General features: G+C 45.8%; 1 protein-coding gene and 1 pseudogene across 6 annotated transcripts in view; both read left to right on the forward strand.

The window, feature by feature from the left end:
* The window catches only part of LOC144930737 (ferritin heavy chain pseudogene), a 38162-nt pseudogene extending 22103 nt beyond the window's left edge, over positions 1 to 16059 (forward strand). The window contains exons 2-3 of the transcript XR_013636063.1: positions 3223 to 3810; positions 4403 to 16059. The product of XR_013636063.1 is annotated as a ferritin heavy chain pseudogene (transcript). The remainder of the gene's footprint in view (positions 1 to 3222; positions 3811 to 4402) is intronic.
* Positions 1 to 27082, forward strand: part of IP6K1 (inositol hexakisphosphate kinase 1) — a 124718-nt gene that overhangs the window by 22101 nt on the left and 75535 nt on the right. The window lies entirely within an intron of this gene.

The raw sequence follows: 27082 nt of genomic DNA on the forward strand, positions 1-27082 counted from the left end.
TGAACAAAACCGGCCCCAGGACTGACCCCTGGGGCACTCCACTTGACACTGGCTGCCAACTAGACATGGAGCCGTTGATCACTACCCTTTGAGCCCGATATATACACACACACACGCACACTGAGAACATGAAAAAATGGGTGTTGCCATACCCACTATAACGAGAGTGATCAGTTAAGGTGAGCTATTAGCGGGGGGGACGATGACAACTTTTGTAGTGATAATCAGGATGGCCCATTTCCAACAGTTGACAAGAACGTGTGAGTAGGGGGAAAAAATAAGCATGGGGAAATAGTTTTACTTTGTGTAATGACTCATCCACTACCAGTCTTTATTCAAGCCTAATTTAATGGTGTCCAGTTTGCAGGTTAATTCCAATTCAGCAGTTTCACGTTGGAGTCTGGTTTTGAAGTTTTTTTGTTGTAGTATTGCCACTTTTAGGCCTGTAATCAAGTGACCAGAGAGGTTGAAGTGTTCTCCGACTGGTTTTTGAATGTTATAATTCTTGACGTCTGATTTGTGTCCATTTATTCTTTTACATAGAAAAGTGTCCGCTTTGGCCAATGTACATGGCAGAGGGGCATTGCTGGCACATGAAGACATATATCACATTGGTAGATGTGCAGGTGAACGAGCCTCTAATAGTGTGGCTGATGTGTTTAGGCCCTATGATGGTGTCCCCTGAATAGATAAGTGGACAGAGTTGGCAACGGGCTTTGTTGTAAGGATAGTTTCCTGGGTTAGTGGTTTTGTTGTGTGATGTGTGGTTGCTGGTGAATATTTTGCTTCAGGTTGGGGGGCTGTCTGTAAGCAAGGACTGGTCTGTCTCCCAAGATCTGAGAGTGAGGGATTGTCCTTCAGGATAAGTTGTAGATCCCTGATGATGCGCTGGAGAGGTTTTAGTTGGGGCTGAAGGTGATGGCTAGTGGCATTCTGTTACTTTCTTTGTTGGGCCTGTCCTGTAGTAGGTGAATTCTGGGTACTCTTCTGGCTCTGTCAATCTGTTTCTTCACTTCAGCAGGTGGGTATTGTAGTTCTAAGAATGCTTGATAGAGATCTTGTAGGTGTTTGTCTCTATCTGAGGGGTTGGAGCAAATGTGGTTGTATCGAAGAGCTTGGCTGTAGACAATGGATCATGTGGTGTGGTCCGGATGAAAGCTGGAGGCACGTAGGTAAGTATAGTGGTCAGTAGGTTTCCGGTATAGAGTGATGTTTATATGACCATCGCTTATTAGCACTGTAGTGTCCAGGAAGTGGATCTCTTGTGTGGACTGGTCCAGGCTGAGGTTGATGGTGGGATGGAAATTGTTGAAATTATGGTGGAATTCCTCAAGGGCTTCTTTTCCATGAGTCCAGATGATGTTGTCATCAATGTAGCGCAAGTAGAGTAGGGGCGTTAGGGGATGAGAGCTGAGGAAGTGTTGTTCTACGTCAGCCATAAAAATGTTGGTATACTGTGGGGTCATGCGGGTACCCATCGCAGTGCCGCTAACTTGAAGGTATACATTGTCCTCAAATGTGAAATAGTTATGGGTGAGGACAAAGTCACAAAGTTCAGCCACCAGGTTTGCCGTGACATTATCAGGGATACTGTTCCTGACGGCTTGTAGTCCATCTTTGTGTGGAATGTTGGTGTAGAGGGTTTCTACATCCATTGTGGCTAGGATGGTGTTTTCAGGAAGATCATCGATGGATTGTAGTTTCCTCAGGAAGTCAGTGGTGTCTCGAAGATAGCTAGGAGTTCTGGTAGCATGGGGCCTGAGGAGGGAGTCTACATAGCCAGACAATCCTGCTGTCAGGGTGCCAATGCCTGAGATGATGGGGCGCCCAGGATTTCCAGGTTTATGGATCTTGGGTAACAGAATACCCCTGGTCGGAGTTCTAGGGCTATGTCTGTGCAGGTTTGTTCTTGTGCTTTTTCAGGGAGTTTCTTGAGCAGATGGTGTAGTTTCTTTTGGTAACCCTCAGTGGGATCAGAGGGTAATGGCTTGTAGAATGTGATGTTAGAGAGCTGCTTAGCAGCCTCTCATTCATATTCCGACCTGTTCATGATGGTATAAAAAAATTCAGTTTTTTCAGAGTAGATGTAGTGACTCCTTATTATTGGATTTCAATTTTCAGTTTTCAGGTGTATACTTTGCCACAGTGGGCTGATCTATGACATTGTTGGTGTGTCAGGACATTGCGTAAAGAATAAGTGAGCCTTAGCCCTGGAGATATTTTGGTCAATGATAAATTATTTGAGGAACCCCAAGAAGCAGTGGAATTTTAAGGGGAGATTGAACTGTTGGTGTCATGCTTATTCCTGAGCATTGTTACTAAAGTCTTCTGTAGCTAAAAGCATAGACAATATCAGAATTATCATTAGTTGATGTGGGCATGGTATAGTGGAGCCAAACGATAGGAAGGGAATAGAGAGCAGGAGACTTTTAAGGGGTGGTATAATATGTGAAAGCAAAGTTGATTGAAACTGCACTGCACTCCATCTTGCTCTGTTTAGTCCTTATCAGTTTTAAAAGACTGCTAGATTGATGAACCAGTGATAAAGTCCAGTAATTTGGAATCTGACACGGGGCTTTGGAGCTGTGCTCCGGCTCCGCTCCAGCTCCAGGCAAAAACCTGCAGCTCCGCTGCTTCGGGCTCCAGTTCCGGGCTCCTCTCCAAAGCCCTGATCTGACAGGACTAGAAATCACTGCATTCCAGCTGACTATATGTGGTGTGTAATGCATTCACTTCTAGCTCTGGGAGATGGAGATATGACAGTTCAAAATCTTGTGTGCAGTGTTAGAACCATGTCAGTCCCAGGATGTTAGAGGGACGAGGTGGGTGAGGTAATATCTTTTACTGGACCAACTTCTGTTGGTGAGACAGACAAGCTTTCAAGGTACACAGAGCTCTTCTTCAGGTCTGGGAATTGGAAAACATAGGCCTTGTCTACACTGGCAAGTTTCTGCGCAGTAAAGCAACTTTCTGCACTGTAACTCCTGAGGTGTATACACTGCCAAGCCACTTAGTGCGAAGAAACTGCACAGTTGTAGCACTCTAAAAATAAGCCACCCCAACAAGAGGCGTACAGCTTTCTGCACCGGGGCTACAGCTCTGTGGTGCCAGTGTAGATACCGTGGCGATTACAGCACTGCAATTGGCCTCCGGGAGGTGTCCCACAATGCTTATTCTCACCTCTCTGATCATCGGTTTTGAACTGTACTGCCTTGCTTTCAGGTGACCAACCGTCATCCCCACCCTTCACGTTCCTTTGCAAATTTGAAAGTCCCCTTCCTGTTTGCTCGGTGATGTGTGCAGTGATCTCAGCACATCTTTCCAGGTGGCCATGCCTGCTCCACACACCAGCATTTGGGGAGAGGAGGCTGTGCAGTCCCAGATGCCCTCCAGCCATAGGAATTATGATACCTATGGTCAGACTTCACGATGCATGATAGAAAGAGGCCATAACCGGGACACAATGCAGTATAGGAGCTGCAGAACACCTACCCAAGGTGTGGGAGGCAAACCGCCACTCCAGTGCTGCACCCACGAGCTGCTGGTTCTACAAAGAGCTGGACATGATACTCAGTGGCGACCCGACCTCCACTGCAAAGGCCCCTGTGGATACTTCATTGGCTCGTGTGCCAGTCGAGAGTGGACTGAGCCAGGAGGAGGAAATCTTTGATGGGGAGGGGGACGCAGAGGCAGAGGATGACTCAGAGGCCAGGGATGCATGCAGCCAGGAGCTCTTCTCTACCCCGGAGGAGCCTAGTCAGTCACAGCAGTCGGATCTTGGCGAAGCACAAACAAGAAAGGAGGCCCCTGGTAAGTGAAACTGATTTTGGGAATTGCTGAAGTGAGTTGTTCTGGGCAGGAGGGTTGCAGAAAGCAGGCTTGTCTCCCACCACATGCCTAGTCTGAGCGGCAGAACAGGGTGTTGATAGATTCCCTCGCTTCATGTGAATTTCCCTCAGAGATCTCCAGGAAACTCTCGTAGAGCTCCTGGGCAATCCGCTGCCACAGGTTCCTTGGCAGAGCTGCTTTGTTTCTCGCCCAATTAATGATAATTTTCCCATGCCACTTTGCCATCACGGGGAGACTGTGTGTGTGTGTGTAAAACCATGGCTGCACACAACAAGCTGCATAGGGGCCAGGGTGGAAGCCGCAGGTTTGGAGAAGACCCTCCCTCGGTTCCCTGCTCACCCTCAGCAGCGAGATATCTTCCATAATGATTACACCTGTGGAAAGTGTGGGGACAGGAATGATTATCAGGTGCCCCCTACAGTGCTGGCTTGCCTGGGGTCAACCAGTTAGTGACAGGTGTGTAAGTACTGGCTGTGTTTTAAAGCACTGAATCAGAGTTGTCTGTGTTGCAAACAATAATGCTTCTGTAAAATGTTGCATTTAAACTTCACAGAGATGACCTTGAGAGCCCGGTCTCCCTCTTTGTTATCAGCGGCAGAAAGGCTGCGCAGAATTAGAAAGCGGCCAAGAAGAACTTCCTCCGTGAGGTTATGATGCACTCCACTGCTGAGAAATAGGAATTGAAGGAGTGGTGGGAATGCGAGAAGACGAACTGAAAGGAGAACGTGGCACACCAGAAAGAAGCCACGGAGTGGCTCTTAAACGTTGTGGAGCGCCAAGTGGACACGCTCCAAAGTTCTGCAGCCACTGCTAGTCATCCCAGACGTGCATCATGATGTGATCCCACCATTCAGTGCTTGTTTCCCGAGCCCAAAAGCAGTGTTCCACTGTGGTCAGCACCTCCGTGAGTGCCACAAGCAATCTCGTGTTGTAGCTACTACGCGTGGCGAGATCAATTTCGCACTCTTGCCTTTGTAGTTTAAAGAATAATTCCACTGCCCCTCATGACGTGTTGGTCAGTGCGAGCAGCATTCTTGTCAACAGCTCAGGATCCATTCCTGCAGCCAGAAAGAGGTAGGGCAGGGCGCGCAGTAAACAAACGGTTGAAAGATGGTGCCAAATGCAGATGGAAGAACAGGGATTGCTGGGATGCGAAGCAATGCGTCATGGGGCATTGGGACAGGACTCAGGATGCCCTGCAATTCTTCCCCCTTTTCTCCCCTCCAACCTCGCACCCCGACCTTCCCACTAGTCTTAGCGGCAAAAGAGAAAGAGGTGCTCTGTGGGATAGCTGCCCAGAATGCACCGCTCCGAATACCACTGCAAGTGCTGCAGGTGTGAATACGCTATTGCGCAGGCAGCTGTCAGTGTGAACACACAACAGTGGTTTCTCTTCTGCACTTTCTGAGTGGCATTGTAACTGCCGGCACACTAACTTTGCCAGTGTAGACATGACCTTAGAGTGTTACAGGTAAATACAAAGGTGAAAAAGATTGTTTAGCATTCAAGGTGAAGTGGGCCATTAACACCCCTCCAGCACAACTTTAACTACCCCCGCACCCTCCCATCCATTAAACTCTCGGGAACACTCCCACATCAGCATCAACTTCCTGGACACCAACAATGGAACTCGACAGAAAACTATATACAGAAACCCCACGGATCACCATACCTACTTTCATAGATCCAGTAACCACCCCAAACATACCAAGAAATCTCTTATCTACAGCCAGGAGCTCAGATTCTCCTCAAAGCATGTTCTCTGGTAAGGCTAGGATATACACCTTAAAATGCTCAAAACTGCCTTCACCAAAAAAGGACACTCCACAAGAGAAGTAGATCCTATCATGGAATGGGCCACTGAGAGAACCTGTTTTAATATAGAAATAAAACTCCCTCTCAACGCACATGTTAGAGGGCTTATTCCTTCACCTGCTTACTTCCCTGGTCCTTCTCACATGAACAGAGAGCAATAATACCCGAAGTCCAAAGGTGCAAACAATTTGATGTTTATTGGGGTGAACTTCCAGCAAGCATGATTCCAGTTTCCTTCCTCAGTGTCCCCCTTCCCAGCTCTGACACTACAGAGCCTTACCTGTGTCCCTGTTCCCATTCACCCCCTTAGCAAAACATGATTCCAATTTCCCCACCCCCATTCACTGTTCCCATTTCCCCCCCTTACTTCCTGATTGACTTCAGACTATATAATAAAACTTGAGTTCTGCTTAGCTATACCTTAACCAATCATTTTCCTGAAATTTAACTAACCAATCCTAACATATTGTAACATGATTAGTTAACCAATTATATCCCACCACCTTAATTACTTTACACCCAGCAAAATTAATTATACAGCAGACAGAAACAATCACAGAACCAGACAGAGACCATGCAAATAAACAATAGCAAAGTGGGAACTATAATGACAAAACAATACAGAAGTGAGGATTTCACAACTACATCTATAAAGACATAAGGGTTTCCTAGCTGTCTATTGATAAGTGAGTTCTTACCGAACAGAAAACTATCAAACTAAACTTCCTTTACGTCCTCTAGGCTCTTCCCTTTCTCTGGAGGTGATAGATCAGATCACCTTTCTAACAGCCCCAGATTGCCTTATTGGAATGTGAAGATGTGACCATACACTTCCCAGGTTATGGCTGCCTCTGCTGTTTAGCCAAAGATCTTAGCCTAAGAACAGGGTCACTGTAAGAGAGAGCCCGTAAACAGGCAGACTGTGATTTTTATTCTTTCTTTTATACCTCTATAACTAGCTAAGTGATAAGAATACACCTAAATTCTTAGAGTATAGGCCTTTACAGACAGGCCTGAATATCTGTATCCTAACAGCACACCGCTAGTTGTCATCTACCACTCCACACTGAAACTCATATGGGGTATCGTCAAATAATTACCACCCATATTCGGTGGGGGATCCCATCCTGAAAGAGATCTTTCCTGAACCCCCCTCTTCTGGCCTTCAAAACACACCCCCAACCTCTGTAAGCTCATCAGAAGCAAGCTCCACATAGACCAGGACACACCAACAAATAGCATCAGAACCTGCCAGAACAACAGATGCGAAACTTGTGGACATACCTCCACTGCTACAACGATCAGCACCCCCACAAGACACCTTTCAAAATCCGTGGGTCCTACACATGCCTATCACAACATGTGATGTACCTCATCCAGTGCACTAAATGCCCCAGTAGCAACTATACGGGAGAAACCAGACAATCATTACGCTCTCAAATGAATTCACATAGGAAAACGATAAAGGGCAAAAACACGCTGTCACCTGTGGATGAACACTTCATAAAGAGGTCACATACAGAATGATCAATCAGTCCTTATCCCCCAAAGGAAACCTGCACAACACTTTCAAAAGACGAGCCTGGGAGCTTAAATTCATAACTTTGCTAGACACTAAAAATCATGAACTGAATAGACGCACTGGATTTATGGCTTCATACAACAACCCACTAACATCCTGCCTCCCCAGCGACTTTTCTCCCTCTCCCTTCCTTTCCTCCTTGTGACTGGAGGGGTGTTAACTGGCCACTTCACCTGGAATGGTCCCTTTAAATGTGTTAACTACTTACGTTGAACAATCTGTTCCACCTTGTGTTTAGCTGGGACACCTAAGTTTCTCAGACCTGAAGAAGAGCTCTGTGAAGCGTGAAAGCTTGTCTCTCTCCCCAACAGGAGTTGGTCCAATAAAAGATATTATCTGACCCATCTTTTCAGTTTAAAATCTTGTCACTCTGACTACGGTCTTGGTTCTCTCCCCAACCCCCATGATTCAATTGTGACATAATATGAAAATCTCTGTGTCCTACTGTATTTGAAAGCAGCTTAAAAGGGTGGGTCTCAGATGGTATTCAGAGTGTCTACACTGCATTTTAACCCTAGGTTAAGATTTTCTGACCCGTGCTCAAACCCAGTGCTCTGGCATCCACACTGCAGTGCACAGACCTGAGTCAAAGTAACCCTATCCCAGAATGCCTAGTGCCACCCCCGACACCGGTGTTGTTGTGAGAAGGGGGTCGCAGTGCAATGAAGTTTGAGAACGTCTGGTCTAGAACAAGACCTAGAAACCTATTTCAGGGCAGAGCAGTTAAAGCCAAATGCCACAAAGAGTGGTCTCAGCTTTCCATTTGAATAATACCCAGGCCAAGAAGACATTAAACATCAATTTCTGTGAGTCGCCATTAATGCACAATCATAATCCATGGTACCTGGGGATAACCCTGGACTGCATGCTCAGTTTCTGTCGCCACCTTGAACAAACCAAAAGGCAAACAAAGGCCAGGGTCAATATTGTACAGAAGCATGCAAGAGTGTCTTGTGGAAGTGACTCCCACACCCTCCAAATATCCATACTAGCTCTGGTCCATTCCACACTATGCCCCAGTTTGGAGCGGAAGTTCACACACCATTTTAATGGACACTGAAATTAACACTGCTCTTTGCATAGTTAACTGCATCCTCACACCAGTGCTATTTCCATGGCTATCAGTATTGGCTAACGTTGCATGAGCAACTATTCAACAAGATGCTGCAACAGTTAGGGGGTACATAAAGATCATGGCAAATACTACACTACCGCTCCGCCATGATCTCGAACACCCTCCTCGCCACTGACTAAAACCAAGAAAACCCTTCTGATCTCGTGCCACAGCCCTCCTTATGGAAGAGAAGGGTGTTTGCAGAAGAGGTCTGAAACCTGGGCTGCTGCCAACATGCCAAACAAAAATCTAATCGACCCAACTGTGCAAGTGCCAGACTTCTCCTCCCCACAGTGTGTGGGGACCGCTCAAAACCATATTCGCATCTGATATGGAAGATGTACATATTTACTCCATAGAGGGAAAGTGGGGGAATCATCAAACTGTGACTGTGGTGTGATGCAAACTATTGGATGCATCAGACGGTCACATGCTCATCAAAGCAGACTCCAACGAGAGACTGCTGAATTGGAATTAATTTGCAAAGTGGATACAATTAACTTAGGCTTGAATAGAGACTGGGAGTGGATGGGTCATTACACAAAGTAAAACTATTTTCCCATGTTTATCTTCCCCCTCCCCCACCCCCTACTGTTCCTCAGACGGAACTGCTGGAAATGGCCCACCTTGATTATCACTACAAAAGGTCCCCCCCCCCACACTCTCCTGCTGGTAATAGCTCACTTTAAGCGATCACTCTGGTTAGTGTGTGTATGGTAACACCCATTGTTTCATGTTCTCTGTGTATATAAATCTCCCCATTGTATTTTCCACTGAATGCATCCGATGAAGTGAGCTGTAGCTCACGAAAGCTTATGCTCAAATAAATTTGTTAGTCTCTAAGGTGCCACAAGTACTCCTTTTCTTTATGCTCATCTTGGAGGTGTCACAGGCATTCACATAGCTAATACGTCTGCTCTGGACTGGATAAAAGACCTTAAGATCCAACTGTAGTCATGCCATTGCTTTCACTGTTCCACTATCACCATATGACAGAAAAACAAGAATTGTAAATGGGGAATCATCAGTCTGTTTCCAGTAGGGTCGTGCAGGGGTCAGTTTGTGACCATATACTATTTAACATTGTTGTCAGTGACCTAGAAGAAAACATAAAATCATCAGTAATAAGGTTGCAGCTGATACCCAAATTGGGAGAGTGGTAAATAATGAAGAGGATAGGTCACACATACAGAGTAGTTTGGATTACTTGGTAACCAGGGTGCAAGGAAGCAATATGCATTTTAATGTGGCTAAATGTAAATGTGTAAATCTCAGAACAAAGAATGTAGGCCTTACTTACAGAATGGGGAAGACTATCCTGGGAAGCAGTGACTCTGAAAAAGATTTGGGGGTGGTGGTGGATAATCAGCTAAACATGAATTCCCAGTGTGGTGCTGTGGCCAAAAGAGCTAATGCATTCCTTGAATGCATGCACAGGGGGATTTTGTATAGGAGTAGAGAGGGTGTTTTATTTGGCACTGGTGTACCGCTGCTGGAATGCTGTGGCCATTTCCACAAATCAAGAAGGATGTTGATAAATTCGAGATGGTTCAGAAAATAGTCAGGAGAATTATTAAAGGATTAGAAAACATGCCTGATAGTGTAATACTCAAGGAGTTCAAAGAGAAGATTAAAGGTTGACTTGATTATAGTCTATAAGTACCTACTAACCGTGGGCTTTTCAGTGTAGCAGAGAAGGGTCTAAAATGATCCAATGGCTGGAATTCAGACTGGAAATAAGGCCTACATTTTTACAGTGAAGGTAACTAACCATTGGAACAGTTTACCAAGGGTCATGGTGGATTCTCCACCGCTGACAGTTTTTTTTAATCAAAATTGGGTGTTTTCGTAGAAAACGCTTTTGGGGAAATTCTCTGGCCTGTGTTACACAGGAGGTCAGAATAGATGATCGTAGTGGTCTCTTCTAGCCTTCAAATCTATTAAAACCTATTAATCAAACAGCTGATGTATTGTTACATCTCTGCTTTCTGTATGGTTTCTTTCTGCTTTCTTAATCACCAAGTTCAAATTTTTAGTTTTTGCAAATCCTAGGAAAGCAATGTAGAACCTCCTTGGTGTTAGTATTTTCCATTAGAAATTTAACCATTTTTTGCAGGATGTTGAAGTAGTAACTAGACAGACAGCAGGTCAGCTGTTGGAAGTTTGTTTGCTGTGTGAGCTGCAGACCTGCTATTTTTCTGAAAGCCTAAATGGAACACTAGTGTCTCTTGTCTGTAACAGCTCCCTAAATTACCGTGCTTTGGCATTACAGGGCTAGTAGACTTCTTAGTGATCATTATATTGTTAGTTGTGGTTGTAAACCAAAGTTACCAGTACCCTGTGTCTGAAACTTCCAAACTTGGGTGCATAAAGTTAAGAGCCTAAATCTGAATTTTTGATATTTAAATGAATTCCCACTGAAATCTCTTTGTACTCTGGATACTTTCATCTCTGAAAATCAGGCTGCTAGGAAAGGTACCGCCACCTGGTATGCTCCTGTACCTTTCCTGGGTGCCATGGTCAGTAGAGCTGAGGGCTGAAGTGCACACTGCCTGTGCACCACACCGGGTGACATCTCCCACCTGTTGTTGCTGGGATGGAGCAGAGAAAAGTGGAGTAGTTGTAGCCGCTAATAGCTAAGAGGGGAAAGGAACAGCAGCAGGAAGGGCTGGATTAACTTTATTTTTGTTGCCCCTGGTATCCTGTCCCACAGGAGCAGAAAAAGGTGTCACATGAGTGATGTGGTTTTGAGTGGGCTCTCAAATTCCTGGCACAATCTTGCCCTCTGAGATGAACTCTTGGGTCAATAATTTTTTGGGTCAGAAGCCACACTGACCAGTGTTACAGTATTTGAAAGGTCCATGGAAACCCATCCGTCAGTCTGACTGTACAGCTCTGTAGAACCCTTGTCCTTACCTTAGCATCCATGAGAATGGGTGGTGAGAGGAACTTGGGAGTGGGAATGGAGGGTGTAAATTTTGTGATTATAGACACACATTCCCCCTGATCTTGCAAACTCTCATAATTTTCTGAAGAAAACATTTGATTTTGCAGATAACTTTTTGTCTTGGTTTGAAGCTAACGGTCCTTCTGTTTAAACTTTCTGGGGTCAAAGATTCAGGGGATGGAGGGGGAAACTGGTTAAAAGAACACTGTGCTGGATTTTCCAGTCTGTTGTGGCCACTTTGATGCAAAGTGGCTAGACTCTGGCTGTAGCTGGCCTGTGGAGAATTCCTCCTCATTCAGGGGAGCTCTCCATTGGTGGAGATGGCAGAATTGTCTCCTGTGCCAGCCACTTCCACCCCTGTGTAGGGGGTTTGGCAGAGGGGTACTCCATATGTCAGTGGAAGATTGGGTGTCAAGTCTCCTAGAGATCCTGTGTCAGTGGCTTAAGTTAGAGCCACTGCAGCCAAGGAACTGCTTTAACTTACGCTGATGCCAGGAGGCACAGGATGGTGGGGGGAGGGGTCTGCAGCTGGCTCCCTCATGCACAGTTGAGAATCTGGCCCATTGTATTTTCTATAGCTCCCCAGATTTCCGCCCCCCCCTCCCCGCGTTGCCTATAAAAAAGCCTAAACGGAGGGCCTAGTCTACACTAGCAGCGCAACATCACTGTCGCACATCTGGTGAAGATGTGCTATGCCGACGGGAGAGAGCTCTGCCGTCGGCATAATAAATCCACCTCCTCAAGAGGTGGTAGCTATGTCAGAGAAGGTCTCCTTCACGTAATCCTGTTGAAACTAATAGGACTCCTTGGAGTTGGGTGCTGCTCAATGTGAGCAAGGCTGGCAGACTGCGGCCCAAAGAACTTTGAGAATGCCCTTCCTGTGTCATGCAAAATGTTACTTGTTGGCTCAAGGAGAGAGAGTTTTATAAACCCGCATAGCGTGAGCTTGTGCTCGAACTGCTGATCCTGGAGGACAGTACGGCAGGGTATTTTTTCTTGTATGTGCTGGGTGAAGGGAGGAGTGCAATCGATAGCGTGTAGTTTAGGACATAATTGTAATTTTCCACTTCAGCTGTCAGTAATATGGAAAATGCTGTGAAAATATTTCCTTGAGGAAATGGCACGTCCGTTAGTCAATAAAGGTGCAGGAATATAGGGCCAGCTGAGAGAGCTTTAAGTAAGGGTAAGGGAGCAGACTAGTGTGGTACGTCTGTGAGCTACAGGAAAGGGAAGTAGAGTCCCCACCCTTGGCACCTTTTGCGGGCTGACAAAGTGGTATAGCAGTACAGGAGAGCCATGTGTGTGCAGGGTGACTCCAACACTCATAAAGGAAAACCACCCCAGACCCTTCTGGCTTGCCTTTGATCAGTGTTCTGCTTGGTGTTCCTTGTACCTTACCCTGCCAGTAGTGTGGTGAAGTAATAGAGTAAATATGCATTTATCGCAGTGCCCAAAGGTCCCAGTTGGGATTGGGGCCCCATTGTGGCTGGGTACTGCACACACATAGCAAAGACTACCACTGTCCTGAGGGGCATATGGGGTACCCCTAACTCAGTGCTGTGGCTAAGAGGACCAATTTGATCCTTGGATCAGGGGAATGTTGAGTTGGAGTAGGGAGGTAGCGTTACCTCCGCATATAACATTAGCGAGACCGTTGATGGATACTGTGATGATTCTGGAGTCTGCACTTTGGAAGGGACATGGAAGGAAACTGGAATGGGTTCAGAACACATTCATAGAGTTGAAATCCAGAAGGCACCATCCACTCTAACCCTCTCTGTCGCATGCCATTACATTTCCCCCAGACACCTCTGCATTGAACTCAGTGATTTGTTTATCTAAAGCAGAGGTCCTCAAAGTGTGGGGCGCATGTGTAGGACTGTCCGGGATGGGGGGTGGCAGGGCCTGGGCAAGCCCCCACAGGGGCACAGAGAGAGCATCACCCAGCCTCCCTTGTATCCTCTTGGCTCCCGTAGCAGCAGCAGCAGGAACAGCAGCAGCGCCATGTCTTCGTCTCCATCCCAGGTGCGCCAGAACTACAACCAGGACTGCGAAGCGGCCCTCAACCGCCAGATCAACCTGGAGCTCTACGCCTCCTACGTGTACCTCAGCATGTCTATTTTGACCGGGATGATGTGGCTCTAAAGAACTTTGCCAAGTATTTCCTGCACCAGTCCCATGAGGAGCATGAGCATGCTGAAAAACTCATGAAGCTGCAGAACCAGAGGGGCGGTTGCATCTTTTTGCAGGACATCAAGAAACCAGATCGTGATGATTGGGAGAATGGGTTGACAGCAATGGAGGGTGCCTTGCACCTGGAAAAGAATGTGAACCAGTCACTCCTTGATCTGCACAAGCTGGCAACTGACAAGAATGACCCTCATTTGTGTGACTAACCCTACCCCCCCCCCCCCCCCGCGCCCACAGCTCTTCTCTGGTTCCTAGCTGCATCCCATGCCTGGCCTGTGTTCCCTATAAGCTGCACACCTTTGTGGCCGCCCAGGAGAGAGTCTAATGCTGCCAGCTGATAGCAGAGCGCGCATAGGCAGCAGCTTGTGTTCAGGTGCCCCTCCCCCAATGTTGCTCCATCCTGCAGTTGTTCCCAGGAACCTCCTTTTGGCTGTGCAGAGTGGGGGGCGGGGGAGGTCCTGATATCAGGGTGTCCCCCTCTCCTCTGTCCCTATACCCAATCTTTGCAGAGCAAGGGACAGAGCCTGGCTCAGGACTCACGGTAAACAGTGAGTGAGTGCCTTTCTTAAGGAGACAGTGCACTGTTTCTGAGATTTCCCCAGCAGGCGTGTCTCCCCCTCCCACCCCCCAACACACACTTTCAAAGTGTGTCATTTTAGTGTTTTGACGGGTCTATGCATTTCATAATTTTTATTTGTCTTGCACTTAAATTTAATTCTTTTTGAGTAGTGAGTTCTAAAATGCCTAATCTGTCCTGACTGGAGTAATTATCCCTATGGTAACTTTTAAAAAATATATATTGTATCTAGGTTTTTTGTTTCTACTGGTGGCGCACATTCGCACGTATCGCGGTGCACATAACAAAATTTATTCCACACATGGATGGAAAAAATTAGAGGGAACGTTGCGCCTGGCCCCGTCCCCAGCCTCAGCGTGGCTCCACACCCAGCCTTGTGACAGCCCCGGCCGCTGGTCGGGGCTCTGTTCCTGGCCTGGGGCCGAGGCTGGGGCCAAGGCCAGGAACAGAGCTGCACCTGGCTGCGGGCCTGGCTGCTGGCCCCTACCGCAGTCTGGCTGTGGCTCTGCCCCAGCCTCAGTCCCACTCCTGGCCCCAGACCCACCCCCAGCCTACCCCCCTTTACCCCTGTCTATTCCCCCTCCCCCAGCCTTCTTCCAGCCCCAGCTCCAGGAGGGTCGGAGGGGGGCTTGGACAGGGGTGAGGGGGGTGCAACCCTCAAAAGTTTGGGGAATGCTGATCTAAATCAAATCTTCCAGATGACAGCCCTAAGAAATTAGACATCTTCTGGAAAACCTGCCTTACCATGAGAATGAAGAAGGTCAAATTTCTCTTAGCCATCCAGAAGGGTTCTATGGATTGATGCGAAGGTTGGTTATGTCCTGTGTGTACCTACATGGGGAAGAGGTTTCTGATGTTGGAGGGGTCTTTAACCTGTTGGACAAAGGCAGAAAGATACAGTGGCAGGAAGTTGAAGACAAGTTGAGACTAGAAATAAGTTGCAGTTTTTTAATATTGAAAGGAATTATTACAACAACTTATCTGGGGATATGGTACTTTCTCCATCACTTGGAGTCTTAAAATCAAGAGTGAATGTTTACTATTAAGATGCATTACAGTTCAACCAGAAGTTATGGACCTGAGGCATGCATTACTGGATGAGGGCTTTATGGTGTTCTGGAGCTCAAAGCTCTATTGCTTCTGACCATAAAATCTGACAATCCCATCCAGTTCCTCCTGAAGTGTGTAGCGGCAGCATGAGGGGTGCATGACCGAGGACCAGTTGCTGTGGGAGGATGCTCCCTGTACCCAGCAAGGCCTGTCCCCCCAATGGCCTTCAACACCCCTTCCAAGGGCATTGGCATTAAAAGAAATACCAAAACAACACTAATGTTCTTATAAGGCGTGTTGAAGGGAACTTTAGCACCATGCTTCCTGGTTGGAGATTTGGGAGTGAAGCTCCTCCATTCTGGGATGGCATGAGCAGCATAAAACTGTTTGTAAGGTTCCTGCAACCTTAACTGCACCTTTAAGGCTTTTTGCGTGTCAATTAAACCTCTGAGTTCATTATTTGTAGCTTTGCCGAACTTTAAATTGACATTTTTCACACCTGGTCTCTGCCTCAAGGTGAAGAACGTTGGAAAGTTTGAGCAAAAACAGTGTAACAGTTTCAGAGAATAGGGTGGCCAGATAGCAAGGGTAAAAAATTGGTACCAGAGGGGAGATGGTAATAGGGTCCTATAGAAGACAAAGCCCTTAATATCGGTACAGTCCCAATAAAATCAGGGCATCTGGTCACGCTATTTGAGAATAAGGTTGGGGGAAAAATGGTAGTTTTCCCAGCGTGTTAACTTTTTCTAACCATTTCTTTGAAAAGTGTTTGCACGGTTTGAAGCTGGGAACTCAGCGTTTTGCACGGAATCTTCCTGTTCTCAGGAGTTCTGTCGGAGCTCCTTATCATACAGAATGCATTTTACCACTGCTAGGTGTTAGTTGCCATAGACTTTGTAAAACAGGTCTGGATGACACTTAATCAGAGTATTTCCAATATAGGCATTTCTACTGAGCATGGACGAGGGCCCACCATGATAGCTGGGATTGGTCATCCAGTTCATACTGCAGAAGTGCCAGTTGTTTCTCTCAGTGCCTGTGTTCAAGGCAAGTATGGTTTACAGTAGGCTATGTCTCCTGCTTTATGGCTGCAACTATAATTGTTATCCTTCAGATACAGTGAGGTCTTGGAAGGGGTTGAAACAGACTTAGAAGTAATGCAGATTTCAGAGATGCTTAGTCAGAGCCGGATCAGATTAAGGTTGGTAGATGCAATCTGTGGCATTGCCCTTGGTGTATTTTCTAGGAAATGAGGCTAAGTAATGACAGTACCTTAGAGGTGACTGACAAAGAGTGAGCTAGAATGCTAGCTACTTCGAATCAGCAGTTGCTCAAGGAGGGAATGATGGCACAACTAAAGCTACCCCATGAGTTACTCACAGTGTAAGTGACTTCTGCCATGTCCCTTGCCTAGTAAGATCACACAGAGAAAAGCATCTCCTGGTGTCCTTTCCATCCTGTCATAAGGGATGTCCAGTTTTACTGATGCCAGCTTTGTTGGCTTCTTTCAGAGAATACAAAACGGCAGAAATTTTCGCCTGAAGGGGAACAGGTAGGCCGAACTCATCAGAATTCTGCATTTGGGAAGTGAAACCCTGGTGGCTGGACTGTCAAATCCCCAGAGTCTGTCAGTCATAGGGGGACACTTCAAAACTATTACCCTCAAAGATCTGTAAGAACACTTGCTAGTGGGAGTGCTTATTATAAATCAGTGTTTATTTCTAGCCAGAGAAGGGGGGAGTTCCTTGTCTGAATATTTGGAAGAGGCAGAAAAAGTTGCTGAGGCCGGAGATGGAGTGTGCACTTTTGTAATAACTAGTCAGTGAAAGTGCCAGTGCAAACCTCTGAAGTTTTTCAGGGTGCTAGAATCCCCAGCACATCCTTTCATGGTACAGGGGGGACAGTTCAGTCTGTATGTTCCTGTTCTCGGAGGGGAAGTGGAATCCCCAAGCAGCTTCTTTGTGACCATGGGACAGGGAATTGTGCTATGTTAGCTGCCAGCTGTCTTGACTCCCCTTTTCTAAGATTTTCTTCTCAGTCTGCTAGCTTGTTAGGAAACAGTACTTGGTTATCTGGAGAGAGAGTGAATTTAGTCTAACCTAGAATTCCTTTCTTTGCCTCCTTGTAACTGGCTATTTGGTTTGCTAGAGAAGAGGAGATGAACTGAATCGCACAAGGAGAGAAAGCTGCAGTTCTTGTGGTTCAGATTGTTAGTATTTCCAGACTGGGAAGTCATGCGTTGCTTGTTTGTCTGCCTGCCTCCCTCTTTCTCTCTCTGTGTTGCAGACTGCTCTTACTCACTGGATCAGATCATTTAATATGCTTTCTGAGGGCTTTAGATTTAACTAAAGGTGTGGGGTTTCTTTTTAACCTGATTTAGTTAATTCAGTGTCAAAGTCTGGGTGGACACTGTTTTTTGTTTAAACTAGGTTTATTTGGGTTTAACTGAAGTCCATTAGGAACAAGTTTAGGCTAGACCAAAATAAAGTGTCCACACAGCATCCCATTTATGAGGACAAAGCCGTGATGCATGATCCATACCAGGTATTGTCTGTCTGAGCTCTCTCACTTCATTAGCAGTTGTTCATGAGTCCCCAGGTGCTCCATTCTGCTCCTCCCAGTATAGATCTGTCGTCTACAAAGTGTAAGGGTTTTCATGCTTACAATACAATAGTCTTCTTGATTGTAGTTTTTGTTTGAATTTCTCAATCTTCTCCCGTCCTCCTTTTTAAGATGAAACATGCCCAAGAGCCAGGGAATTCCCATTTACCCCTTTGACTGCACTGAATTTCCCTGTCAAAGCAAAGCTCTGCAACTGACATTCCACTGATTTCATTGCCTTGTCACTTGCTTGCAGTACACAAGTATGATGAAGGGTTAAAGACTAAAGGCCTGGTTGGGTGTTATCTCTTCCCTATAGTCTTCTCCAACCCCAGCTTGTTATACCAATAAAATAAAAACCAGCAGGATCTTATTAAAGGGGAAAAGTAAAAATGCCACATTTATTGTGAATACAGAAAGAATCGTAGTTAGCAGTTACTTATGTCTATAACATTCCATTCAGTTTCATATTTATTCATACACGCATGCAGGTTATGAAAGGTTGTTATCATAGTTACCAGCCTTAGAGTTGCTCATGCCAAGTCACTGCCCAGGTGGCTTGGACACGAAGAGGGAGCAGGGCCTTGTCAGATGCACATCTGACGCTCCTGGAAGTTGGTTTGCAGAATCAGACCCCAAAGTTCTCAGTTTCTAGAGTCCATTTTTATAGGAATTTATTCCTATGCTAGTCTATGGGAATTGCTTCATCATGCTGTTGCTGAATCAGTCAACAGATGGCATATTCCTGATGGCTCTGTGTTGTTCTTTGGTTCTCCCATCCTTGAGGCTGTTGGGTGGATTCCAGTCTGCCCTCCAGGGGTCCTCTGGTTGTTTCCACTTGATGCCTTCTTTGGCCGATGGACACGTGATTCTTAGGCTGGCACCTCCCTGATCGTTCAGTTATTATCCACACCAAGCATCCATCCACATACATCCTCTATTTCTATTTTAATCACAATTGTTAACAAAGTGAGATAAATACAACAAAAGGGTGGGGAGTCTGTGTGCTATTTCTGTTACAAAGTGTTGCTTTGAGAACAGACTCTGTCTTAGAATGTACTAATACAATTCGCTTGCGAGTTTCACACAGAGAGGGAGAGAAACAGTACCAAAAACCAAGAGACCTCTTAATTAGTAATACCCTGGAATTTAAACTTTGGGGAATCAAACTCATTTGTGATTTTAATACAGAACTTCTTTAATATAATCCAACAAGCTTTGGCTTAACAGTGCTTCCCTGCTTGTGTCTGTGTCATAAATATAAAGGGAAGGGTAACCACCTTTCTGTATACAGTGTTATAAAATCCCTCCTGGCCAGAGGCAAAATCCTTTCACCTGTAAAGGGTTAAGAAGCTAAGGTAACCCTGCTGGCACCTGACCCAAAATGGCCAATGAGGGGACAAGATTCTTTCAAATCTGGAGGGGGGGGACAAAGGGTTTTCTCTGTGTGTTACCTTTGCCAGGAACAGATCAAGGATGCTAGGCTTCCAACTCCTGTGAAGTTAGTAAGTAATCTAGCTAGAAAATGCGTTAGATTTTCTTTTAGTTTTTGGCTTGTAAAATTCGCTGTGCTGGAGGGAATGTGTATTCCTGTTTTAGTCTCTTTTTTGTAACTTAAGGTTTTGCCTAGAGGGATTCTCTGTGTTTTGAATCTGTTTCCCCTGTAAGGTATTTACCATCCTGATTTTACAGAGGTGATTCTTTTACCTTTTCTTTAAATAAAATTCTTCTCTTAAGGACCTGATTGTTGTTTCATTGTTCTTAAGATCCAAGGGTTTGAGGCCGTGTTCACCTGTACCAATTGTTGAGGATATTATTATCATCAAGCCTTCCCCAGGAAAGAGGGTGTAAGGGTTGGGGGGATATTTTGGGGGCAGATGTCTCCAAATGGTCTCTTTCCCTGTTTTTTGTTTAAATCGCTTGGTGGTGGCAGCATACTGTTCAAGGAAAGGCGAAGTTTGTACCTTGGGAAAGTTTTTATCCTAAGCTGGTAAGAATAAGCTTAGGGGTCTTTCATGCAGGTCCCCAAATCTGTACCCTAGAGTTCAGAGTGGGGAAGGAACCTTGACAGCTTGTCACTTGCAGATATCATTATTTTATGAGGGCCGTTGAGGTCATGTGGGCATGGAATTATCTGATTTCAGGGGAAGTCAGGCAATCTGGAGCTAATCTAAAACTCCAGTGTCCTAGCCAAAGCCCCACTCAATGTGACCACAAACCTGGGGATCTAATTTCCCTTGCATAAAATGGAGCAGACTGCAGCTACCTGTACTAAAGGGGAAGGTGGCTCTGGCCTGCGGTTTTATAATCTGCTGTGATGGAGTAGAGAGTATTAACCTGGTAATGTTGCATGGGAGTTTTCCTAGTTTAGTGTCTTCTGCTAGTTTAGTGCCTCTGTTTCCCTGGGGTATTGCACCAATACTAGATGGTGATGGGAGATAAGGGTGTGACTTCACTGAGGAATGATACTTGACGGCCGGCAGGGTAAACTTATAAATTGTCTGCCTTCTATAACACTGATAGAGAGATATGTACAGCTGTTTGCTCCCGCAGGAATTAATCACTTGCTCTGGGTTAATTTATAAGAAGAGTGATTTTATTAAATATAAAAAGATTTAAGTGATTCCAAGTAATAACAGACAGAACAAAGTAAGTTACCAAGCAAAATAAAACAAAACTCGGAAGTCGAAACCTAATACATTAAGAAACTGATTACAGATGAAATCTCACCCCCAGAGATGTTCCAATAAGCTTCTTTCACAGACTGGACTCCTTCCTAGTCTGGGTCCAGCAATCACTCACACCCCCGTAGTTACTGTCCTTTGTTCCAGTTTCTTTCAGACATCTCTTTGGGGTGGAGAAGTCATCTCTCAAGCTAGCTGAAGGCAAAACAGAGAGGCTTTCAGGGTCTTTTGTATTCTCCCTCTTGTGGGCTGAAACCCCTTTGTTCTTCTGTGCAAAGTCACAGTAACAAGATGGAGTTTGTAGCCACCAGGCAAGTCACATGTTCATGAATGATTCAGCTTTTTGCAGGCCGACGCCAGTGTTTACGTGTTACAGTACAGACGTGTTTACACACGAATGCACTTAACGCGCGGTAGCGCCATGCCTCCCAGTGCTACCTATTTAACACACACGACTTGTTAACACATGATACAGGAACTTGCTGTGTAGCGCTACAGATTTGGTCACTAACTCACTGACATAGAAATCAACAGGAAGTGTGGAGTGGAAACGTGTTGTACGTCTTTGCTGCTGATGGGGGGGGGGGAGAAGGGGCAGCAATGTTAAAATGTTAAAGGATAGTCCTTTGCTGCGGCAGTGCTTTAAGGAGCCTCAAAGCAGCTGCCCTGGTGCCAGCGATTTAAAACGGCCCGGGGCTCCGGACGCTGCTACCGCAGCAGTGGTAAACCATCCCAATGAGTCGAAAGAATAGTAAATATGGCAGGCGACCAGCTTGGCTTAATGGTGAAATCCTAGCGGATCTTAAACATAAAAAAGAAGCTTACAAGAAGTGGAAGGTTGGACATATGACCAGGGAAGAGGTATAAAATTATTGCTGGGCATGTAGGAATGATATCAGGAGGGCCAAATCGCACCTGGAGCTGCAGCTAGCAAGAGATGTCAAGAGTAACAAGAAGGGTTTCTTCAGGTATGTTGGCAACAAGAAGAAAGCCAAGGAAAGTGTGGGCCCCTTACTGAATGAGGGAGGCAACCTAGTGACAGAGGATGTGGAAAAAGCTAATGTACTCAATGCTTTTTTTGCCTCTGTCTTCACTAACAAGGTCAGCTCCCAGACTGCTGCGCTGGGCATCACAAAATGGGGAAGAGATGGCCAACCCTCTGTGGAGATAGAGGTGGTTAGGGACTATTTCGAAAAGCTGGACGTGCACAAGTCCATGGGGCTGGACGAATTGCATCCGAGAGTGCTGAAGGAATTGGCGTCTGTGATTGCAGAGCCATTGGCCATTATCTTTGAAAACTCGTGGCGAACCGGGGAAGTCCCGGATGACTGGAAAAAGGCTAATGTAGTGCCAATCTTTAAAAAAGGGAAGAAGGAGGATCCTGGGAACTACAGGCCAGTCAGCCTCACCTCAGTCCCTGGAAAAATCATGGAGCAGGTCCTCAAAGAATCAATCCTGATGCACTTGCATGAGAGGAAAGTGATCAGGAACAGCCAGCATGGATTCACCAAGGGAAGGTCATGCCTGACTAATCTAATCGCCTTTTATGATGAGATTACTGGTTCTGTGGATGAAGGGAAAGCAGTGGATGTATTGTTTCTTGACTTTAGCAAAGCTTTTGACACGGTCTCCCACAGTATTCTTGTCAGCAAGTTAAGGAAGTATGGGCTGGATGAATGCACTATAAGGTGGGTAGAAAGCTGGCTAGATTGTCGGGCTCAACGGGTAGTGATCAATGGCTCCATGTCTAGTTGGCAGCCGGTATCAAGTGGAGTGCCCCAAGGGTCGGTCCTGGGGCCGGTTTTGTTCAATATCTTCATAAATGATCTGGAGGATGGTGTGGATTGCACTCTCAGCAAATTTGCGGATGATACTAAACTGGGAGGAGTGGTAGATACGCTGGAGGGGAGGGATAGGATACAGAAGGACCTAGACAAATTGGAGGATTGGGCCAAAAGAAATCTGATGAGGTTCAAAAAGGATAAGTGCAGGGTCCTGCACTTAGGATGGAAGAATCCAATGCACCGCTACAGACTAGGGACCAAATGGCTAGGCAGCAGTTCTGCGGAAAAGGACCTAGGGGTGACAGTGGACGAGAAGCTAGATATGAGTCAGCAGTGTGCCCTTGTTGCCAAGAAGGCCAATGGCATTTTGGGATGTATAAGTAGGGGCGCATAGCGAGCAGATCGAGGGACGTGATCGTTCCCCTCTATTCGACATTGGTGAGGCCTCATCTAGAGTACTGTGTCCAGTTTTGGGCCCCACACTACAAGAAGGATGTGGGTAAATTGGAGAGAGTCCAGCGAAGGGCAACAAAAATTATTAGGGATCTAGAACACATGACTTATGAGGAGAGGCTGAGGGAGCTGGGATTGTTTAGTCTGCAGAAGAGAAGAATGAGGAGGGATTTGATAGCTGCTTTCAACTACCTGAAAGGGGGTTCCAAAGAGGATGGCTCTAGACTGTTCTCAATGGTAGCAGATGACAGAACGAGGAGTCTCAAGTTGCAGTGGGGGAGGTTTAGATTGGATATTAGGAAAAACTTTTTCACTAAGAGGGTGGTGAAACACTGGAATGCGTTACCTAGGGAGGTGGTAGAATCTCCTTCCTTAGAGGTTTTTAAGGTCAGGCTTGACAAAGCCCTGGCTTGGATGATTTAACTGGGAATTGGTCCTGCTTCGAGCGGGGGGTTGGACTAGATGACCTTCAGGGGTCCCTTCCAACCCTGATATTCTATGATTCTTTAAATCAACACGGGAACCCCAGGCGGCGCAGACCAGGCAGCCTGGAAGGGCTGGTGGGGGGATGCTGAACCCTCGCCCTGCCTTTCTGCCTGAGGCCCCGCCCCTTCCGGGGGCCAGAGCTGCCCCCGCCCCGTACCAGTAAGTGTCCTGACTTATTTTCACCCCTGTGTAGTAGTAGTAGTAATGTTTTTATTAGATAACACATTTGAATTTATATTCTTGCAAAGCGCCATTAACAGATAGGCCTGTAGTATTTGGAACGCTGTGAATATGTATGTAATCCTAGATAATTATACGTGTGTGTGTGTGTATATATAGATATCTTAAGATGTTTCAGCATGGCCCTCTTAACCCGTGGTCCATTAACACGCGGTTGTGACGGCTTGACTCCCGACATCCGCTCGTAAACGGGTCTGTACTGTAGTTTGAACTTTCCCAGGAAAGCTCAGATGTGGATTGGCATCTCCCAAAGTCCATTGTCAACTACAACTTTTCCATAGACACCTCAGTTGACCTCTTCCACTTGACCATAGGACCAGGGCTTTGGAGCAGCTCCACTGCTCTGGAGCTGCTCTGTGCTCCAGCTCCGGGCTTCGCTCCAAAGCCCTGCAAAGCCCTGGTTGCAACAATGATCTATACGGTCACAGGTTATGTCAATAACATCACATAGGGTTTTTTAAATTAAATTTGAAATTGTAAACCTATACTGATGTTTATTTAAAATATGTTTATAATAATTTAAATGAAATACAAAAAAAAAATGAAGCAGTACATGATTACTGCAAAGTTTTAAGAGAGTCAGACCACTGAACTGGTGGAAGTCACTAGTTAAGCGCCTAGAATCTGAGTTCGTTGAAGTGCTAAACTAGCTTTTGACAGCAGTAGCGTCTTCTGCGGGTGTACAGAGAGTATTTTCTTGATTATAGTTCAGTTAGTTCAGTTCATTGGCTAGTTCATTCAAAGTTAAGAAACCAACTGGTAGTTGAAAAAGCAGGAAAGTTTTTCTTTTGCAATCCGTGAATAAAAGCTAGATGTGAGAGGATGATATCTACTAGTTCCAAAATCCTGAAGGATGGGCATGATGACCAGAAACTATCAGTTCAATTCACTAACTACAGATAATACTTCCTTTTGTTTAATAAATCAGTTTTAAATGGAAAACATGTTTTGACAAACTTTTTTCTTATGTATCCAATACACTTAAATTTAATTTTTAAAATGTTGGTTTTGTGCATTTTTTATTGAATTTGAATTTCCATCCAGATAGAGCTTGACGCCAATCACAAGCAAGACATTTTTCAGAGTAACAGCCGTGTGAACATCTGATGATGCTACAGCTCACTTCATTGGATCCGTAACATCCGATGAAGTGATCTGTAGCTCACGAAAGCTTATGCTCAAATAAATTGGTTAGTCTCTAAGGTGCCACAAGCAAGACATTAATCATCTAGTAAAAAGTTAAGCTATATAATTGCTTAAATAAGTGTATAGATATAGTGTACCCTCCTGGTTAGCAAAAAGAAACACTAAATTTAATGTAAAGGCTATGATTAGTTGCAGATTGACATGTTTTAATGGGTACCAACCAATGAGAATCAATCTTTCTTTAGGAGAATAACTAAAAAGTACAAACGCAGAATATGATTAAGATTGATTATTTAAATTAAGGTTTTCTACTTGCTGATTTAAATCATGATTAAAAGCTGATTTAAATCAATCCATCCTGCTTCACAAATGTTTTTCGTTAAATTGATTTAATGTTCTGTTGCCTTTTGATAAGATTCTCATTCCTTGGTTTGACATATAGCAGGAACAAACACAGCAGCACCGAACAGCTGCCAAGGAACCTGCTTGAGTGAATAGATCCCTCTCCAATTCATTCTCAGCAATAGACTGACATTATGCATGTTGTGTTGTGCAGTACTACTGCAAGTACAGTGATTTTGATAAGAGGCTAGCTAAACAAGATTAATAAGAGCCAGGGTGAGTAATTCTTAAGCTTACAAGTATCTAGAGTTTTGTAACTGGTTGAAGGAGCCATCTGTCAGTTTAGTGCCTGTGTAGTGTCCATGTGTAATAATAATCATTTACCATACATGCTTTCCATTAGACTACCTCAAAGGCAAGGGAGTGAGTAATTATGAATGTCAAATAAACTTTTTAAAAAAGGCTCTGCAAATAATTGCCATCAATAAAAAGGGTTCATTCAATCAGGTATATTATTCACTACAAATAATTTGTCCAGCTGTACTTGAAATGGGTTTTGAGTGCTGCAGCCATCACTTTATTTCTGAGAGCACAGCTGAGTAAATGCAGCAGTCTTTCTTAGCCCAGTTTTGTGGGTGACTCTTTTATGTCAGGTCATTGGGAATAAAACCTTTTGGTTTGTGATTAAGCCTTTGTGTTTTAGGATCATACTGAGGGTATGTCTACACTCGCAAATTTCTGCGCCACAAGCTATACCACTTTTATTAAAATACTAGAATTAAATCGCCCGTGTTAGACTTGCTGGAGTCCGGGGCTGAAGCCTGAGACCCATGACCCAGGGCCGAAGCATGAGGGCTTCAGCCCTGTGTGGTGGGGTTCAGGTTACAGGCCTCCAATTTGGGGCTTTGTCCCCCCCGCACACATACAGCTGGAGCAGTGGGGCTCGGGCTTTGGGCCCCCCACCTGGGATGGTGGGGCTCAGGCAGGCTCAGGCATCAGTCCCCACTCCACGGGTTGTGTAGTAATTTTTGTTGTCAGAAGGGGGTCATGGTACAATGAAGTTTGAGAACCCCTGCATTAGAAGAACAGAGCTGTTATATCCCCATCCTAGAGATACTTCGGGTCCTTTCAAATATGTGTGGCAACAGAGACATCTTGTGGCCAGTTGAGGAAGAACCTCATCTCTGTGTTTCCCATATGGGACCCAGGAGATGCATCCCAGAGCCTGAGGTCAGGATGTCCAACCTGTGGCCCTCAATGTACAGGGCTGCACCCTGTGAGGTTTACAGTGAAGGGTTTGGATCAGTTTTGGCGGGCATTGCCACTGTGGCGTGTGGCATTGCCTCACACCCCCCCCACCCCCCGCAGCACAAGTTACAACCCCTGTCTAGAGCAGCTTTGCTTTGAACCAAAATGCTATGAGCAGCTGTTGTCCCTTCCCTGCTCCAGCTGTTTAGCAGCTCCCCTGCTGGCTTCCTGCTGCATTACAGGAGCAATGAAAGTACCTGTGGCTGTTCATCGTTACCTCCCTGCTGGGCTGTGGGAACCTCAGCAAGTGGGACAGTAGTTTGACTGACCGCACCTAAGACTGGGAAGTCTTCCCCACGGAGCCTAGGAGTGCGGGAAAATCAACAATCCATTACAGCTTCCTGGTTCTCTGCCCTGCCCCAGGCTCATGTGCTAGTTGACTGTGGTCCCCAAGAGATCACTTGCCAGTTAGGGATAACTGGAGGGCACCAGACACAGCCCCTCCCACTCTCAATATGCCCTTGTCCTGTCCCCACCCTAACAGTGCTACACTGAGGCAGAGGTCAGGAAGGCATAAGAGCTGAATGTGCTGGCTCTGCAGCCACTGGAGACTCCCTCCACCAGGCAGCTTCTGCTCTCTTTGTATGACCCAAGGGGCATTGAGCAAGTAGACTGGGCCAAAGGATCTGCTTCAAAGTATCAGTGTGGACCCATGGCCTCCTTGACATAAGTTTGACTCTCATGCTGATAGGGCTGGTGCCAAAAGCCCACCTCAGGCTCCTGGCATGTGTCTCACCCTACCATTGGCATACTTGTAAATCTTTTCTCCTTCAGCTGAGATTCCTCTGGAATCGCATGAACCCAAGACCTGGGTCACTAAAACTTCAGATGGTATGACAGTCCCAACCAGGTTGAGAGAGCCGGCAGTGCTGAGGAAATCACGTCTGTCATTGAAAAGGTTGATTATATCCTGG

The sequence above is a fragment of the Lepidochelys kempii genome, chromosome 7, assembly GCF_965140285.1.
Source record: "Lepidochelys kempii isolate rLepKem1 chromosome 7, rLepKem1.hap1, whole genome shotgun sequence".
Classification (NCBI taxonomy): Eukaryota; Metazoa; Chordata; order Testudines; family Cheloniidae; genus Lepidochelys; species Lepidochelys kempii.